General features: G+C 50.6%; 2 long non-coding RNA genes across 2 annotated transcripts; one reads left to right on the top strand and one right to left on the bottom strand.

Annotated features, from left to right (window-relative positions):
- The first annotated feature begins 3,918 nt into the window (after positions 1–3,918).
- LOC123609288 lies at positions 3,919–5,675 on the top strand. Its single transcript, XR_006717722.1, has 2 exons — positions 3,919–4,247; positions 4,401–5,675. It is a non-coding gene; the product is annotated as an uncharacterized LOC123609288 (long non-coding RNA).
- A 2,041-nt stretch (positions 5,676–7,716) lies between these two features.
- LOC123609287 lies at positions 7,717–14,474 on the bottom strand. Its single transcript, XR_006717721.1, has 4 exons — positions 14,333–14,474; positions 10,918–11,157; positions 10,011–10,105; positions 7,717–7,828 (listed from the first exon to the last, which is right to left on the bottom strand). It is a non-coding gene; the product is annotated as an uncharacterized LOC123609287 (long non-coding RNA).
- Positions 14,475–14,527: the final 53 nt, after the last annotated feature.

Genomic DNA, 14,527 nt, shown 5'->3' with positions numbered 1-14,527 from the left:
CTAACGGCACCATCCGTAGGACCGCATGGCAGGACTCGAGAATCCGGGGTCACTGGCCACTGGGTCTCCTTCCCTCCCATCTTGGTCAGCTCAGGCCCTAACAAAACACCTGACTGGGGCGGACACAAGGGGCCTTCGCCTCCTCGTCGTTCAGGAGCCCAAGAAGTCTGAGGTCAGGGTGCCAGCACGTTCCTGTCTGGGGGGACCCACCTCCTGGCTCACAGAAGGTTCTAGTATCTTCCTTTAAGGGGCTCCATCTCCATGACCTCACCTCAACCTAATCACCTCCAAAGGCCCCCCTCCAAATACCATCACCTCAGGGGGGTAGGGCTTCAAAGTATGGACCTGAGGACACAAACCCTCAGCCCATCGTGCCCCTTGGCCGTGAGTTTCTGGGTCAGAAACTATTCGTGCATTTTCAATGCGTTTGGGCCGAGGGTCGCCCACGGGTGCGGCTGCTGGAGAAAACAGGGCGTGTATCCGTGACTGGCACTTACTGTGCCCTCCCTTCGCCCCCCTCCCCCAAGCAGGTCAGGGAGAACCACCCTGAGGCCACCAGGAGGTGCCAGGGGGCTGGGCCACCGCTGGCCCGACACACCTGTGTCAGACTGCCCACCGCCTCGCACAGCCTCCAGCTGTGAGCGGGACAGACGGAGCCCGGAGCCCCGGTCTGCTGTGCCCTGCCCCGTCACCTCATGGGACTCCCTCTGGCACTCAGCACGACCTGCCAGATCTATCCCCCCCCCTGCCCCCCACTGCCCCACCTGCCTCTCCCACTGGAGTGCGAGCAGGGCAGAGTCCCCGACTGTGTTGACCTGAACCCCAGGCACAACACCGGACATCTCATGGATGTGGGCGACGCTGACAGCAAGAGAGTGGGGAACAGCACAGAGACGGGGCGGGGCGGGGGGGGCCCGTGAGGTCTGAGTCACGTCTCCCTTAGAAATACTGCCCTTCCTCCTCCTCCCCACCTGCCCCAAAAGTTCCTGGGAAGCAATTTCAACACATGGTACCCGGGCTGCGTGAAAGCAGACGCACTCGTGCACTTTGGCCTCTGGAAGTCAGGGGTTCGAATTCGAGCCTGGGCCTTTCTGATGGGCGTGAGGACCCACCCGGGGGTCCTTCCCTCAGGGAGACCTCACAGAAGCGCAGGGGCCTCCCGCACCCCGCGTGCGAGGCCACGGGACCCAGGAGGTGTCCTGTTCCCTTGGCAGAAACTTCCAGAGCAACTTACTGCCACCGCAGGCAATGTCCCCTTAAGGTTAATCATTCAGTGGCACTGGAGTTTGACCAGGGAATCCGGCAAAACCGCATCTTCTTATGTGTAGAACGAGGCCAGGGATACGGGAGGAGGAGAAGCCAAATATTAGCTTTCAGATAGGCTGCCTAGGACGGCCTTCCAGCCCTGAGCGGTGTGGCCCACGTGGAAGTTGCTCTGAGGTCAAGCACACACACTTAACCCTGGTGAGCAGCGAACTTTGACCCACTTTGTGGAAGATTCCTACAGAACTGAGCTGAGCTCGCTCTGTGTTTTCACGTCCCTGACTCATCCGTGTGACGGTACGACCCTCCCGGGGAGTTCGGGTCAGATGAGCCTCGGTTCACCTGGCGGTTTTCACCTCCGGCACTGAGATCACATTTAGGGAAAAAAAAGAAAAAAGAAAAAAGACAGTGTGTCTGCTGAAGTCCAGACAAAGCCCTTGGAATTCAAGTTCCCCACCGCCAGCTCCAGGCGGACAAGAGGCACCATCGTGGAAAGCTCGTGGAGCTTCTGGGGGTCATGCAGGGAAAACAAGAGGCGACCCCGGGCCACGACCAGGAGGAAACGTTCATGGCGCATCAGAGGCGAGAATCCCACATGTGTCTTGGGGAAACGAGCCACCGACCACGGGTGGAACGCAGCAAGGAAGGGCCACACTGTGGATCGTGATACAGACAATTCATATTCATGACAATATGCTCAGCCAGTGTTACGTACCCAGAATAGACACAAAATCTTCCACTGCCGGAACGTTATTTTTTTTAATGTTTATTTTTGAGAGAGAGAGAGAGACCGCAAGCGGGGGAGGGACAGAGAGAGAGGGAGACACAGAATCCAAAGCGGGCTCCAGGCTCTGAGCTGTCAGCACAGAGCCCGACGCGGGGCTCGAGCCCACAAATCGTGAGATCACAACCTGAGCCGAAGTCGGAAACCCAACGACTGAGCCACCCAAAGCACCCCATGGAACATCATTTAGCTTAAAAAGGGTAACACCTAATGGGCTGATCTAAAACACACTAGCAACTGCAGTATGAAACAACATAGAAAATACAGAACAGAATTTCAAATGTGGAAACAAACGTTGCCAATTCGTGGCCTGAAAAATAAACCCAGGGAGAGGGTGTTTTTGAGTCCTGAGTGTCGGCTAGAGGTGAACAAGCTGATGTGTGTCACAACAGACGGTGCTTTAGCTATGTTAGCTGGGAACTGGGACTTACTGGAATTTTAAACTGCGACCCTGATGTTCCTCTTATGGCTTTCTGCATTACATTGTGTGATACGCTGTGAAAATATTATATTCAGTCTTCTGATGCACACTCTAGGAAGAAAGTCACAGAGTTTTTAAATTGTGCAAATACCATGAAGCATCGTCAGTTTCAAAGACCCTGGAAAGAAACAAAGGACAAGGAACAGAATGATGTCTGCCAGTGCTTGTTGGCTGAGTCACGAAAGAGTCCTTTACCTGCAGTCCAAGAATTTCTCGAGGGACGGACGCCTGGGCATCTGAGTCGGTTGGGCATCTGACTCTTGATTTGGGCTCAGGTCATGATCCCAGGGTCGTGGGATCGAGCCTTGCATCCGGCTCCCTGCTGAGCATAGAACCTGCTTAAGATTCTCTCGCCAAATACTCAATAATCAAAGACAACAAATGGAGTGGGATTTATGTGTTCTCATCAATATCAGCGTGTGCATAGAAGAGCTCAACGTGAAGCTTAACAACACCATTTAAGAGCTTTTCGGGGGCAACTGGCTGGCTCAGCCGGCAGAGCGGGTGACTCTTGATCTCGGGGTAGTGAGTTCGGGTCTGACGTCGGGGATCTCAGGGTAGTAAGTTCGGGTCCGACGTCGGGTGTAGAGATTGCTGAAAAGTAAAATCTTTGGGGGGGGGGGGGAAGGGAAAAAGAGCTTATTGGTGACCTTGCTAGGCAGGTAGGGAAATGTATTTGCAATCCAAATCTTTGGAACACAAATCCATATGCTGATTTTACCAATTTTTCTAACGTGAATAAATAGGCAGAACGTGTTAATGGGAATTTACAGCTTTATATGAATTAGCTGCAAACACTACCCCCAGAGCTGAGGGGCTGCTTCTCAGTTTACACAGTAAGGAACCTTTGAATTCAGTGCTAACACAACTGAGTTGAAGCGGGAGGAGGCCGGTTCACCTACATTGAGCTGATGTATTTTGCAACTGATATGCTTTTGCTTCAAGGTAAATTCTCCTAAAAAAGACTAACTAGTATTGCCAGTGCGAACGCAAATGTTAAAGGAAAATGATTTTAGGGGTTACTCGATTCAGTTTTGGAAACTTTTTCCATATGCCTGAAATAACTTGGTTACGTAAATATAATTTTTAAACTATAAATTCTATGAAATTTAAATACAGATCAAATATTGCTAATGAAGAGGCACCCAGGGGGCTCAGTCGGTTGAGCGTCCGACTTCGGCTCAGGTCATGATCTCACGGTTTGTGAGTTTGAGCCCCGCATCGGGCTCTGTGCCGACAGCTCGGAGCTTTGCACCTGCTTCTGATTCTGTGTCTCCCTCTCTCTCTGCCCCTCCCCTGCTCACACTCTGTGTCTCTCTCTCTCTCAAAAATAAATACACATTAAAAAAAATTTCTTAAATATTGCTAATGAAAATTTAGCATCTGGGGAGCGCCTGGCTGGCTTAAGTCAGAGGGGTGCGTGGCTATTGATCTCGGGGTCTTGAGTTCAAGCCCTACATTGGGCATAGAGATGACTAAAAACATTTAAAAAAGAAAACTTACCATCTGAATTGAAATGAATCATAAGTGTAAAATACTCACCAGATTTTGATGACTTCATATGAAAATAAAATACTTCAATAATAATTTTATACTGATTACACATTGAAATCATATTTTGGATATTCGGCCGGACTATATCACTAAAATTAACCCCACCTATTTCCTTTACAGCTTGAATGTGGTCACTAAAAACTTCAAGTCCTGCGTGTGGCTCCGGTGATATTTCGAGGTCCTTTTTCCTCGTGCCGGGGTCTCGTGGGAGAGGGATTCCGTTGCCGGCTGTCCTATTGCATGTTGCACCTGCTAGACATGTTTGATTACTTCCTGAGAGTGTCCCTGGATGACATGCCTTAATCCTTGCATTTCTAGGCTTGATGGGATTCAGGTTCCAGATGTGGGTGGACCCTTCACCAGCTGTTTACTTGAAGCATCACACCGGGAGGCAGTAAGTTACAGTCCTTCTGATGATGATGCTAAGTGGAATCTCCTAGATCCCTCCTTGTAAATTTGCATTTCCCCTTTCACACAGCGAACAATCCCTGGGAAGATCTGGCTCCCATTTATTTACCAAATGACTAGAGTTCTGTGCTGCCTTCTGTCTGAATCCGTCACTGCAGTCGGGATTGCAAACTGGTGTTCTTTTCATTCCATATCTATTATATGCTCTATAGAGATTCCATATCTATTAGCCGAACTCCTTCTGAGGACAAGAGCTCTCCTCCGTCACTAGGCCTGTCTGAAATAGTTCATATGGATAAACGCTTCTTTTCCTTTAATTACCCGAAGAGTTGGCGCACGAATTATGGCAAAGGAGTTTCAGGTTTTTATTTTGTTGGCTTTTCTTTCTGTGCCTTTTTTAAGGTTTTTGTTTGTTGCTAAGTTTTTTAAAATAACTTTACCGGGATGCAACTCACATATGCAATGTCCCCCTTTAAAGTGTACAGTTCAGTGGTTTTTAGCACATTCACAGAGTTATCCCACCATCTGTACAACCGATATTGGACGGTTTCCACCCGGAAGAAGAGTGCATAGCCCTGCCCCAAGCCTCGCAGCCCCAGGCGGCCGCTAGTCTGTTTCCTGTCTCCCTGGATGAGCCCACCCTGTGCACATCATATACGTGGCCTCATACTGCATGCGGTCCCGGGTGCCTGGCTCCTTCATAAGCACCGTGCTTGCTAGATCTATCCATGTCGTAGCGCGTGCCAGGACTTCGTTTCGTTTTATTGCTGAGTAATATTCCATCGCATGGCTAGTCCACAGTTTATTTATCTGTTCCTCAGTTGACCCAATATTTGAGTTGATTTCACTCTTCGGCTGTTATTTACAATGCTGCTATGAGCATTTGGATACAAGTGCTGTGTGGACATATGTTTTCAGTTCTCTTGGGTGTGTATCTGGGGGTGGGGTGGCTGAGTCATGTGGCAACCCCGTGTTTCACCCCGGGAAGACGGCCAGGCTGTTTTCCAAAGCAGTCAAGCCACTTTGCACTCCTAGCGGCCGCGAATGGGGGTTCCCGTCCCTCCACATCCTGCCCGACACCTGTTGTGTTCCTCTCTCTTGATTGTGGCCTTTCTGGAGAGTGTGAAGGGGGGTCTCATGGTGGTTTTATCATTTCCCTGATGGCTAATAAGTTTCGTGAGCTTATTGGCCATTTGTGTGTCTTCTTTGGAGAAATCTCTATTCGGTCCTTTGCTTGTTACTTAATTGGGCTGTCTTTGTATTACTAGGTTGTAAGTTATTCTTCAAATAGTTCCTTATGGGGCGCCTGGGTGGCTCAGTCGGTTAAGCAGCCGACTTCGGCTCGGGTCATGTTCTCGCGGTTCGTGAGTTCAAGCCCCGCGTCGGGCTCTGTGCTGACGGCTCAGATCCTGGAGCCTGTTTCCGATTCTGTGTCTCCCTCTCTCTCTCTGACCCTCCCCCGTTTATGCTCTGTCTCTCTCTGTCTCAAAAATAAATAAACGTTAAAAAAATTTTTTTTTAAATAAATTAAAAAAAATAAATAGTTCCTTATCAGATATATGACTTGCAACAAGTTTCTCCCATTCTGCGGTCTTCCTTTACATCCTTTGGTTTTCCCTTAAGGGTCCTGCAGTCAGGCTTCGTGCTTTCTGATACTCAGATTGTCCTGGGTTTAGTCACTGGGAGGCCCTCCCCACGGCTTCCTTTTCTATCAACACAAAAGGTAGAGTTTCAGCCAGCTTCGGAGCAGACCAGGGGGCTTTGCAGGCTCCTGCCGTCACAACCCAAGAGCTCATCCCGTGGCCGCTCCGTCCTGCTGCACAGACAAGGAGGATTGTCTGCAGTCAGCCATGTGAGCTCCCCCTTCTGTGGATGTGGCTGTAGCCGGGGCCCAGGGCCCCACACACACCAGGTTCGCCCACTCGCTGCTGGCAAAACCCAAAGGCAGAGAAAGGAGTGATGGAGAAACAGGAAAGGGACTGATTTCAGGGAGGCCAGCTCCGGGAAGACAGCGGACTGGCGTCTCAAAGACGGTCTCCAAAGTGCCGAAGATACTTGCAGGTGTATTCGAGGAGAGCGTGGGGCAGAGGTGGGTCTGTGCAGGTGGGCAGTGAAGGTCAAAGGCAGCTTGTCTCCCAGTGATCCCGGCTGGTCCTGATGCTCAAGGGGGTAGTTTGGGTTCCATCAGGAGATGCTTTGCCCTCAGGGGCCCTCGCCCCAAGCCAAGAGACCAGCTGGAAGGAAGAACCAACAGGGAAGCGTGAGGTCAAAGGGGAGGCAGCCTCAGTCCTTTTTCCCAGAGCAACTTGTCCCCACAGGGTGTTTTCACCACACTCAGAGCCAAACCATTGTATGAGAGAAGTTGAGATTCCCCCCCCCCCTTTCTCCAACATTTACAGCCCCTCACTGATTAGAAAATGGAGCAGCAGCAGAAGGGGGCTCACAGGTAGGCACAGAAACTCAACTGCATATATGGTGCGATATTGGCTCCGTTTATAGATTAAAAACCAAGGCCTAGGCAGTTTTAAAAACTTGCCAAATGCAGGTAGCTAAATAAAAAGCGGCAGGATTTGTTCGCCTGACTGGCAGGTCTGGTTTCTTCCATCGGCACACCCTGGCGGCCGGGCACGGGGCCTGGAGCCCCTGGACCACCAGTCCCACGAGATGCTCCTTCCAAAGGGCTCTCTGGTTAAGGACATTTGGTAACTGCTCCATGGGTTAACTTTTATGCCATCACAATTCACATGAGCTTCATAAAGGCTCTCAAAAGAGCTGCAGAAAAAAATTAACCTTGTCGGATTCACACGTTTCCTAAATGCCTTTGGCCCAGGAAACCCTGCCCTCCATTGGCCCAGGACCCCCTGCCCTCCACCGGCTTCATTTTTCCCCTGAAGCCCCTAAGAACACCATGGTAGGAGAAAGCTGTCTAGACTCACAAAGCGTGTCGGCCTCTTCTTCCCTGTGACCAGCAGTGGGCGATCCGTGGGTGACAGTTTGGCATCCTGTGATTACCCAGTTCCCTCTCGCCTTTCAGGGGTTGGGTTCAGTGTCTAGTTTAGTGTTTAGTGGGAGTTGTGGCTCCAATCACTCATTTCAGTATAGAATGCAAACTAGTGATGCCTCTATTTCCTTTATCCTTTATGTCTTTATCCTTTATCATAAATGATATCCTTTCCCGTTTATGCCTAGGAAACTCCTGAATTGCCAAGCAAAATGAAGATTTCTTGCCCGTGACGCCATTTCTTTGTGACTTCTGGAGGAACAGTATTGATGGGGCTTTGGGGTGATGGTGGGGTCCGGAGCCGACGGCCAAGGGAGAATTCTTGAAGATGTCTTTGCTGCAAAAAGGTGATTTTGTTAAAGCACAGGGACAGGACCCGTGGGCAGAAAGAGCTGCGCTGGGGTTGTGGTGAGTGACTCGTGATATACCCTCAGGTTGGGAGGGGGTCAGGGACAGAGTAAGTCTCTAAGGCATTTTGGAAGCAAGGTTGCCAGGACCTTGAAAACACCATTTATTACCGTTTAGTAAAACCTCAGTCATGAGACCCTTCAGATGTATACCAGGGGCCATAAGCTTGGAGTATGATTGCCGGCATGTATCTTGGGGGAGTTGAGATAAAGGAGGTTTCCAAAATGAGTTTTTATATGTTAGTTAAAGTAGACTCATGGGATCCTGGGGGTCAGGCTAAGGTTAAGCCAAGATTCCCTTTTGCCCCCCAGCAAAGTTATCAACGAGCCAGCTGAGCTCCTAGAGGAAGGTCACTCTGCCCGTTTCAAGGACTTGTAGCTGGGCTGTAGGCAGCAAGGGAATTTAATTTTTCATTTGCCTTTCTTTCCTACACCACCATGGCCAGCAGTTAAACCCCCTTACATCTTGGTGAGGGTGATATTAGGGCTTCAGGAAATGGAGTCTGTAGGTTTCTGTGGCTAAGATTGCCTCTTTTGTAAAAACAAAATTTTTTAACGTTTATTCATTTTTGAGAGACAGAGAGAGACAGAGCATGAGTGGGGAAGGGGCAAAGAGAGGGAGACACAGAATCTGAAGCAGGCTCCAGGCTCTGAGCTGTCAGCACAGAGCCCGACGCGGGGCTCGAACCCACGAACTGCGAGATCATGACCTGAGCCTAAGTCGGACCCTCAACCGACTGAGCCCCCCAGGCGCCCCTAGATTGCCTCTTTCTTGCAGTTTTCTAAGTTCTCCGTAATCTGAAGGAGCCCCCTGTCCTGTATGACGATGATCTCCATCAGTCAGACGTTTGCTTTCTTTCCTTTCCCCTGTTCTCGGGCAGCCAGGAGAGTCCGAGGAACATCACACACACATCCCACCTGAGGCGCTGGGTGCTGTTAGCCTGTCCCCTGCCCTCAGCTTGCCCCATGCTCCCTCATCAGTATGAGAACAGTGACCCAGGAGAAAAGTGCGTCGGGGCAGGGGCTGCTGATCTCCAAGTATTCAAGCCTTAGGGGCAGCACAATGGATTGATTACAGGTAGGACCTGAAGAGCTAAGGAGGCAAAAAAGTACACATCCATATTCTAGACGGTGCGCTGGCCTCTGAGTGTCCCTGGTTCTCACTGAACTCCCGAGTTTCTTGGCTTACTCATTTACTGCATTCTTTAAATTACTAAAGCAATCAAACTAATGTGTGTTACCTAGCTGGAATCCATGTAAGGCAGGTGTTGGGCTGCAATAGATGGGCAGCAGGACGTAACAACACATCTATGTTTTGAATGTGTGTGTGTGTGTGTGTGTGTGTGTGTGTTTTAAGTTTATTTAGAGAGGGGCGCCTGGGTGGCTCAGTCGGTTAAGCGGCCGGCTTCGGCTCAGGTCACGATCTCACAGTTCGTGAGTTCGAGCCCCGCGTCGGGCTCTGTGCCGACAGCTCAGAGCCTGGAGCCTGCTTCGGATTCTGTGTCTCCCTCTCTCTGACCCTCCCCTGTTCGTTCTCTGTCTCTCTCTGTCTCAAAAATAAATAAACGTTAAAAAAATTTTTTTTAAAGTTTATTTAGAGAGCGACAGAGACAGTATGCACAGGGCGGGGGCAGAGGGAGAGTGAAATGGGAACCGAGGTTCGCACAGAGTCGAGACACCGAAGCGTTTCTTTCCAGGAAGGAACTTTGTGCCGGCAACGCTCGATTGGGTTCGCACTGGAAAAGCTGAGCCCCGAGTGCGGTGAGGTGTAGTCTTTTATAAATGTTTTTCTTGCCCGTCTCCCATACATGGTAACACCCAGTCACGCGGTCTGATTAGGTGGCCTCATGTCACAGGGTCGTGAGACATGTTACGTACGCAGACAGCCAGGTTGCCTTCCCTTATCTTGAGGGGTTCCCCCCCGCCCACAGTCCTTAGGGATGAGAGAGAATCCCAAGCAGGCTCTGTGCTGTCAGCGCAGAACCCACCATGGGGCTCGATCCCATGAACTGAGAGACCATCACCTGAGCCGAAATCAAGAGTCAGGGGTCTGACCGACTGAGCCACCCAGGAGCCCGGTCACACATCTATGTTTATAAAACACGTACTCACCCCCCAAGTACTCCTCGGAAGTTGTCTCTTGTCATCACAATAGCTGTCCCAGATGGACAACATGGTCCTCATTATTCCCATTTCCAGAAGAAAACCTGTGTAATTGTGTTAGTTCATAAGCAGAACTACTGTGTCCTCTTTCCCTTTTCTTTTCTTTTCTTTTTTTTTTTTTTTTTTTTTGTTGTTGTTGTTGTTATTTTGATACGTGAAAAAACATGGCAAGTTTACTGCCATAGAGAAGATTGCTTCTACCGTGTGAGGCATCACAGACCTGCCTGCCAGGAAACCCTCCACAGGACCCCCACGGAGGACCCCCCTACCCACACAAGCACTGCCCTAGATACGGTGTACATGGACTGCCTACACAACACCGGCCCACATGGGTGCGGTGTAACTAAGGGCCAGCTTCCCCCCTCCTCTGACTTCAATCTGTCTGAGCTCACAGTTCCTGTTCCTCATAGTCAACAGGGAAGCCCTGTGTGTGACCGTCATTTCTGGACTCTGAGAACTCTGGGCATAGGAGGTTCTGGCTTGAGGCTAGGCCTTTGCAGCCTCTTCCGGAAACCTGGGACTCAAGCCAGCGATGTTTGCATTTTTACCTTTCCATACTCTGTCCATGTAGGGACCGGGTGAGGTTTCTAGGCCTTTCTAGAATTTCAGGAAATAATGTAGCTGGGTCTCTTGCCTCCTGCTGTGTTCTCTTATACATTAGACCATGTTACCTGCTCCGTAGCTGAAGCAGGAAAGATACATACTTACACGGAAGAAGTCCTAATTGTGGCAACATGAAATAAAGAAAGCGCGGCTCTTAGAGAAAGAGAGCCAGATTCAGACCTCGGGGAAGCTGCTGCTTAGCAGAGCGTTATTCCTTTTATACATTCCTTTAATTAAATCCTCTAGCTCCTACCTTCCACGCGATGGGAACTTAACAGAAGCCTCGAAGATCCAAGCGTGGCCCAGCTGTGGCAAGCAGAATGTTCAGAAGCTGGCCTGGCGGTGACACCAGGAACTGGGGACAGGAGCCCTCAGTAGTGTTTCTCCACGCGCTGTCACTGACCAGCTTTCAGAGGCTCCCCTCCAGATCTCCTGAAGCTCTAAGCTTGCGGGGGTCTAGGAATCTGCAGAGGATTCTTCTGCTCCACCGCTCCTGAGGAAAAGAAAATGCTAGGAGATAAGCCTGAGCCATTGTGAGAACCAGGCGCCTCTTCTCACACTGGGTATTGGGGAGGGACCCTTCCCACGAACCCTGCAGAAGCACCTTGGTTTTATTCGAGAAGCCATTCAGTTTCTTTACGCTGCTCCCACCCCTCTGGGTTGTAAGAACTAACGTAGGAAAAGTGCCTAGAGGTTAACACACGGTAGCGAGCATTAAAAAACAAAACTCAAGGAGTAAAATTTAAAGAGCTACTTGGCTTTATTAAGCGATTCATGAATTGGGCAGCATTCCATCCGGCCAGGAGAGACGTGCTCCAAGGAGTTGTCCAAAATGGAAGGTGCCGGAGTCCAGCCCCAGCAGGTCCAGGGGATCCCGAAGGATGAACGGCATCGGCAAAAATCACAAATGCACACAGACGACAGCAGTGTGTCAGGCTGCTTTATTGTGGCAAGCGTGGCATTATATGCGTTATTCCTTGTGGCGTGCATCATCTATGTTTCTCGGCTTTACCTAATTCTTTTTTTTTTTTTTTCAACGTTTTTATTTTTATTTTTGGGACAGAGAGAGACAGAGCATGAACGGGGGAGGGGCAGAGAGAGAGGGAGACACAGAATCGGAAACAGGCTCCAGGCTCTGAGCCATCAGCCCAGAGCCCGACGCGGGGCTCGAACTCACGGACCGCGAGATCGTGACCTGGCTGAAGTCGGACGCTTAACCGACTGCGCCACCCAGGCGCCCCATCGGCTTTACCTAATTCTAAAAACGCTCCTTTGTGTCATCACCCATTAAGGAACCTCATGGTTATTTCTTTGTAACATTCCCTCCTCCCCTTTGCTTATTGATTGATTTCTTCATACTACTTTCGTTATGTATCTACATTTACTTATAGGTTATAAAGCGTTTGCTTTGCTATTTTCATGAAAGGCCTTCCAGCTCTCAACACCTCAAGTGGAACGTTGACAGGGACATGACTTCTTAATTGTTCAATTGTTCCTTTGAACAATTTGCGGTACAAGGAACAAAAAAAAGTATTCGCTTTGGTCTGGGGTGCCGGGAGGGAGCCAAGAGGGCCCTGGGAACCCACGCCTTATGCGCTCCCAGAGAGACCATGTATACCTAGGAATTAATGAACCATTCTGTACCTTAACCCACCAGGTCCAGTTACCATCTGGAATGCCTCCTGGGGGCCAAGTGGGCCTAGGGGTTGGAGTAACTTGTATCCATAGAGACATTCCTTTGTGGCCGGAGTGGGGCTTTCGAACCCATTTGCCCCCCTCCCTGGCTGGGAAATATATGGGGCTATCTTTCCTTTAGGGGACGGGCAGGCAGGGATGGCACCGGCTGGATAAAAGGTTTCTTCTTTGTACTGGGGGTCATCCCCAGAAAACATCCCCGAGTTTGCCCCCCTGGGTTTATTTTGAATCACCAATGCCAGTTGGACCATGGGGATGGCCGTGATGAGTAAGAGGAGGGATACCAGCAGCTTCCCATTCGGAGGGTCGCTGTGCATTGCCCTTCCGCCAACCACCCGGGCTGTGCCATCAGGAAGGCTGGACGGATGGGCTCCCGGCAGGAACGTTTTTATAGGAAAGAGGGAAGCAAGAAGTTATTTGCAAAAGAAAAGATGGTTTCAGGCAAGGTCACCTTGGGAAGGGCAAGGGGTCTTATCACACACATTATGTCATCTCCTTTGGGGGCAGGGGTGGGCTGGAAAGGGCCCAAGTAACATATTACCTCACTGATACCAGCCAGAAAATTCCAGATTGCCTGGCTTCAAATTCCACTCCCGCAAAGTTTGAAACTGCAATTAAGTCTTGGTTTGCAGGACTGGAGGCAAGTGACTCCACCTTGGGCCTGCGGTTTTCTTTTTAGCGCTAATAATCACAGTACGATTAATAATCAACCCTCTTGTTTTTTCTCAGCTCGTTTATTCCTTCACCTTGAAGCACCAACTGAACATAACCGACCTTCCCGTGTTATTCTGGGATGGCAGTGCTGCCTCTTCAGACAACTTTCAAACAAGATCAAGGTCAGGTGTGACCCACGGAGATCCTGAACAGAAAATGAATCTGATTCAAAGGCCTGCTATCTTACTTCTCAAAGGCATTTCTTTAATGCCATTTAAAGAGAATTTTTTTTTTTTTTTTTTTTTGAGAGAGAGAGTGAGCCGAGGAGGGGCAGAGAGAGAGAAGAGAAAGAATCCCAAGCAGGCTCTGCACTGTCAGCACAGAAATCAAGAGTCGGAGGTTCACTGACTGAGCCACCCAGCGCCCCTGATGTTTATTTTCGATAGCGTAGGTTTCCCGTACAAATTTCAATAGGAATAAAAAAAAGTATACGGTGAAAAGGCCGTTTCTCTCCAGCCCTCTGCACTTGGACATCTTTTGAGGCAGTCCCTGCTAACACGTCCCTTTCAACTTTGGAAACAAACTTACAGATTTTCTCTGTCCCCATGCACAAATGAGTAGCACACTTTACACACGATTCTGCCCCTTGATTTTTCTTACACATTTTAGAGCTCTTTCCATACCGGCACACACAGAGCTCACCCTTCCCCTTCCGAGCTGCTACATGATTCAGTGGAATGGATGCAGCGTGGTCTAATTCTCCCTGTGGGTGGACATGTTAAAAATAATGCCATGCATCTGAAATTGCACAAGCTTGCCTGTCGGGGGCGGGGGGGGGGGGGGGAACCGCTGGAGAAGGGCCGGCTGGGCCAAAGGGCGTGTCCATAGCCAACGTCAATCCACGCCACCAACCGCCCACCGCAGTGTTGACATCCAATTTAGGCTCCTACCAGAGACTGCCTGCCGCCCGTCCCCTACACCTTCACCAAAACGCATGGTGAGGGCCGATGGTTTTCATCTGGGGTCCCTAACAGAAGATTTTAAAGACCAGGGCGCCTGGGTGGCTCAGTCGGTTAAGCAACCCATTCCGGCTCAGGTCATGTTCTCTCTCGGGTCCTTGAGTTCTAGCCCCGCGTCAGGCTCTCGGCCGCTCTATGCGCAGGCAGCACAGAGCCTGGTTTGGATCATCTGTCTTCCTCTCTCTCTGCCCTTCCCCCCACCTCAAACATCAGCAAATAAAAAAGCGGGGGAGGGGGGAAAGTTAAAAAAGAGACCCGACCAACCGAACCCTCCTGTCCCGCCTCCCCGGCAGGGCGTACCCAGAGAGCACCCGGGCCGCCCACGCGGGCACTCCGGGCGCACCCCGGCCCGGCCAAGGTGCCCTTGCGGGTACGGCGGCACAGACCCTCGGGCGGCCGCCACCGACCGTCACCTCCGCGCCAGAGGACTGCGGCGGCCGGGGCTGAGCCAGCGCCAGCCAATCCCCGGCCGGCCCCGGCCGTTTTACGGCAGCA

This window comes from Leopardus geoffroyi, chromosome B2 (assembly GCF_018350155.1).
Source record: "Leopardus geoffroyi isolate Oge1 chromosome B2, O.geoffroyi_Oge1_pat1.0, whole genome shotgun sequence".
Taxonomy (NCBI): domain Eukaryota; kingdom Metazoa; phylum Chordata; class Mammalia; order Carnivora; family Felidae; genus Leopardus; species Leopardus geoffroyi.
Note: the sequence above shows the minus strand (reverse complement) of the source record. Positions and strands in the feature narration are given on the sequence as shown.